General features: G+C 37.2%; 1 long non-coding RNA gene across 1 annotated transcript; it reads left to right on the top strand.

Moving 5' to 3' along the window:
* The first annotated feature begins 838 nt into the window (after positions 1-838).
* On the top strand, positions 839-3610 carry LOC135239910 (uncharacterized). The gene is made up of 2 exons (XR_010325526.1): positions 839-977; positions 2016-3610. It is a non-coding gene; the product is annotated as an uncharacterized LOC135239910 (long non-coding RNA).
* Positions 3611-5399: the final 1789 nt, after the last annotated feature.

The raw sequence follows: 5399 nt of genomic DNA, 5'->3' as shown, positions 1-5399 counted from the left end.
ATGTAATGATAGTAATCGAGCACATTGCTTTGTTTAAAAATTATACAATTTTGTTTTTCTTCATATGAAATGTAACAATTGTAATAGCTAAATTATGGTAGTGTAATTAAGCGCAATAATGTGTGTTATTGCAAGCCGCGGTAATTCGAGCTATTTCTTGCGCTCATTTCAAAATCTTACTATTCGGTGTAATTTTATAGCAGCGATTCATCTACCCGCGCCTCCCCCGCCGCAATCAACCTCCGATGGAGACCCACCGCAGAGCGCAGAGACACGCCTTGTTATAGGCCCCACTGTTCTGTCACGGGCATCGGCAGCCTTGTGATTGACCAGTTTCTCGCCCAGAACTGTCAACCAGTCGCCGATAGCGCCTCCCCTTTCCTGTATAAATGTACGGATTCTACTCATTTTCTTTACGCCGTGCCCAGTGAAGTAGAAACGGTCGGTCTAGGAGACATTTCCAGGGTAGAATTACCATCGTTTACATATTTTATCATTTTGCATATCGACATTTACGTCGATTACAAAACTATTTTACTATTAACGAATTCGCATATTTACGGGACATTCGATTTAGCTACTAATTATTTGCCTTCGTCGTCGCGTATTAATATATTTAAAACATGAAGGCTCTCACCCCAGTTCGTCCCCAGAAGGATTCTTCGAACTGCAGCGAGTTCGCTTTGCGTTGCTTGTCGGAACACAGCCTGAACATCGCCCGGTGCAAAATGGAAGAGGAAGATCTCTTTTGCCTGCAGTACGACATGAACGACTGCTACACCAGACTGAAGCGCCTTGTTCCCACTATACCGCAGGATAAGAAAGTCAGTAAAGTGGAAATCCTTCAGCATGTGATAGACTACATTCTGGACCTGCAGTTAGCGCTGGAGACTCACCCTGCTCTGCTTAAACAGCAACACGGGACATGCCCGTCCGGCTCAAACAGGACACCATTGACGGCTCTCAACACTGAACAGGTAAGCATCCCCGAGGTTCGTGATGCAGGGTAGACCCGCGGTCAAAGAGGAGTACGTTGTTTACACGAGGAATGCTGATGACACAACAACTCGTAGTATTCTATGTAAGAGTCTACATTTTATGACTGATAACATACGAATTTTAATATATATATATATGAATAAACATTTCTTTTTCGATTTCGCTATTACTTTGCCCTTGCATTGCATACATGCCAAATTGTAGGCCTATTGGTGTAGAACATCAAAAACTATTTTATTTCTGAGGCTGGGTTAATGCTCACAGTGATAATAGTTAGTGTTCATTTGCATAGTGACCTGTGTTTTTATCCTGTGATGACCGTTACAGTAACGCTGAAACTTGCTGATAGTGTTACATAAGCGCAGCTTTATATTGTGGCGCCGAACCATTTGTAGATATTTATGCGTTTTTTTCCTATTTAAATTTCAGGCGACATCAATAGTCAAAAAGCAGGAAGACTCAATTTTGTGTCGCTGAAATATGGCGCAATGGTGAGTAGCCTATTGTACAATATTTGCGTTTTTGAGTTTTTGATCGAGTGGTTATCAGAAAAGTATAGTGTACGTGGATAAAGGCGTTGGAATTTATAAGGTAGCCTAAAAACGGGTGGGTCAGTTGCTATTTTAAGCTAAGTTCAGTTATTGAATTTTATTTTCAAATATCCGCATCCATAACAAATGACTGCCCTCACTTGTTTAGCAGACTCCGGTAAAGCTGTAACTGTACAACATGCATATTGGCAACAACTTGGACACAGCTGTCCGTTGCGCAATAATTGTCCCTTGTGTAGCAATCTTGCATGTACAGGGTTAAAACGTCATCCCTCTTGTAAATGAGCAGGGACTGGTTGCTTGCAGCTGTGTCTTGTAAGTTTGTCCAAGCCAGAGAGCTGTGGTTGTTGTTTGACCTGGTTTGTTTTGGGTTGTTGATCAAGCATGCCTTCTGTTTTGTTGGTGGCGCCAGTCAGTCTGGAGCTCGCGGTTCACACACCCACTCTATTCATTCCTCTTCCACAGGTGTGCAGAAAGCCGATCCAAAGCCTGCTATGCCTCGTGATGGAATCGGGAGGCAGTCACAGGAGATTGCAAACCGCTACTGCTAATGAAAAAATAATAAACCGTACTAGTTACTAAAGATAAAACAATAGTAAGAACCAAATCAAAAACACATCTACGTCAGCGGCTAGTAGCCTTCTACTTTTGCCTATTTTCAGAGAAGCGTAATTGGAACTCAGAAGGCTCCGGTGTTGGAAAGCACTTCGTTTGCTAAGGCGTGTTGGAAGCTGTCATTTGATTGGCATTCAAGACTAGTTGATTTTTTCTTCATTAAATTTACTAAAGATCAGATTTTAAAGCTTTACTAAAAAGTAAAATAATTGTTCGTTCTGGCATCTATTGTTTAAAATAGGTGATTTGTGTTGAACAGGGATTTCCCTGTGATGAACTGTTTAATATTGTAAAGAGGCATAATGACTCATGACAATTAATCTTGTATATATAGAGACAGATGTTCTATAAATGTACGTGGAAGAAAATATCTATATGCTCAAATAGACTATTGTAATTATAAGATATTTTTATTAAAACCCTTTGTTATGTAAATATTGCATTTTCACTTTTAAGTGTAGTGGATGAATACATTATGTTCTGCTAATAAAGTCTTCACATTATATCAGTTTATTTTTTTTGTGATTTTATAATTTAAATAGTAAATAAGCATGGAGCATGCAAGGCTTGACAGAAAGATGAAAATGTAGGTTGTGCACAGAACTAGCTTATGTATTTTTTCAATGTGAAAAATAACCTTCCATACCCTATGTTTTACTCTCATCCAGGGGAGAAAATAAGATGTATTTTGTGCATCGCAACAAAACATCCTTGATGCACAAAGCTGTGCATTGCCTTGGCATTAAACCGGCCACTGCAAGGGAAACACCTTCTTAATATTCTGTTAAAATTTGCACATTTCCTCATGTCGCCTCATTCTTTTTTATAGAATCATTTTATTGCAGTTTTTTTTGTCAAGATAGTTTTTTTCATTATATTTTTTGACCTGTACATTGGAGAGCCTGTAGACTGTGTATAAGAAAATCAATAATGTGGTGAAAAGTGTCTTTGACAATTGGTATATTTTGAGGTCACAATAGGCAATGTATTGTAGTTGCTTTCTTTATCTTTAAAACCTGGTGGCTCACCATTATGTTACAGACTGTTTTGGGGTGTTTCAAAACTGCTCTGTTGTGAAATGCCAGGGAGGTGAACAATGTCAGATGTTACCTACAGTAAAAAAAAAAAAAAAAGTATTTGAAAAGTAGGCGGTGTTTTCCTTCATAAAATAAACACACTGAAGTTTGATCCCTGGAACATATTAGGAGGAACCGAACGTGTCAGATCTGAATGTGAAAAAGCCTTGCTTCAAAGCTATTTTTTATCATGATGTCATGAGTGGGAGTCTTAAATTGCCATGATTCACTTTTGGTCGATGCACAGCCTGTAGAAGACCCATAACATGTATTTGTCTGTGCACTGTCTGTATTGAAAATGACCTTCGCTCAAGTCGGCTGTGGATTGCTTACAGTTGTCAAAACATTAAACGGTCATGTTTACAGTTATCCATGTGTTTTTGTCTCAAGTTTGTCAAGGTGGGGCTTTCCTCAAGTATAGATGATGTTTCCATTATTTTTTTTAAACTCCTGCACTTTTCCTGCAATTAAAATAATGACTTTAGATCTCAGAAATTGCCATCTTAAAACATTTTGTCTAAATTTATTATGAAAAACCTGAAGCAATTTAACAGTTTTCATGTATCATGGAGGAATTTCCTATGCGTATGCAGATTTTTTTTGTGGCTGGGTCACTCTTGGTCAGGAATACATCTTGCCTTCAAAGTTGCATCTTAGCTGAAATTCTTCCTCCCCAAAATCAAAGACATTTTGCTTTATACACATAGCCACCGTGCATGCAGTTCATTATGGATTACAGTTATATGTTAACATTAAAATATGCATAGCATCTAGGAAACTTTGTATGTGGTTACAGTTGTGTTATGTTTAGAATTTCATTTAATTTAATTATGTTTAAATTTTGAATCCCATACAAAAATACACAGTGCGAAAAAGAATCATTCTCAGCAGGCAAATTGGCATGGTGAGAGCAAGTTACCAGATTTTGTTGCCTGTCACACACATTTAAGTAATGTTTTTAATCCTGTTCATGAAATAGATAAATCAAAGTTATATATGACAGCTTAAAAACATGAAAAACGAATATGTCAAATGAATAGAATGACTGAGCCATCTATAATTCTACCAATATATAAACAACGGCAAGAAGCCATTCGCAGTTAATCTCAGTTGTCCTTGTCCAATGAATTGAGATAGTTTCACTGTAGCACTTTGCTCTGAGGTAGCTGTTTATGTATAATTGGAGCACTTACTAAAAAAGGTCAAATACATTGAAGACAAAAGGTTTGATTTAAATATCTCCAACTGCCATTTTTTTCACTCTAATATAGAATTAGAGCTGGAACTTGTAGTCGCAATTATACAACCAGGCAGTCACAAATTAAGCATTTATTTTGTGTGTGTGTGTGTGTGTGTGTGTACTATATAAAGAAATTACACTTAATATATAGTCCATATTAAATTTCTTAAGACATGTCACAGAGGCACAAGTTTGTGGATTTAACTTGAACTGCACATTTTTTGGATTTAGTAATTTCAGTTTTGCGAGGAAGTTGCGTTGCTTCCATTTTATTTGTACCCAAAAAGCATTGCCTTAAATAAAACGGCTGTGATAACTTTATTTTATGAATGATATAATAATGTTTTGTTATTTCATCATGGTGATTTTATCAATAATTTCATGTAAATTACCTCCAAGGTGTAGATCCCCAAATTAGTTTTTTAAAAAGTCTGGAGTTTAAAGTCCAGAGTTGTCCAATCTGAAGGAGATCTCATCTTTACTGTATTAACAATGACAACTGGCCACTTGTGACACGTAGGCATACATAAGGCAGTGGCACCTTGCCAGGCTGAGTGATGGATACCTCACAGAGACAGAGAGCTAACGATCATCTCCTTTTCCACTAGGCATGTCCTGTATCTTGAAGATGTGTATGGTTTGTCCGATTTTGAATGCTGAAAAAAATTTGGATGGCACAGTCCAGATATTGTATGATATACACAGCCCTAAAATTACAGTGTGTCGTATTTAGCCATTTTCTGTCACTTCTTTTCTCCACATTAAGGGTTCATAGATACATTGTCATAGAACCATTTTGGTTCAAATGTTTATATCTGTGTAGTGAAATAAATATCTGCATACGTATCTACATGATTCATGTGTCAGATATATTATATTAGAAAACCTGAAATGTCATATTTCTGGAACATATAAATA

Source organism: Anguilla rostrata, chromosome 1 (genome assembly GCF_018555375.3).
Source record: "Anguilla rostrata isolate EN2019 chromosome 1, ASM1855537v3, whole genome shotgun sequence".
Taxonomy (NCBI): Eukaryota; Metazoa; Chordata; class Actinopteri; order Anguilliformes; family Anguillidae; genus Anguilla; species Anguilla rostrata.
The sequence above is the reverse complement of the archived record's forward strand: the minus strand, read 5'-3'. Positions and strand labels throughout refer to the sequence as shown.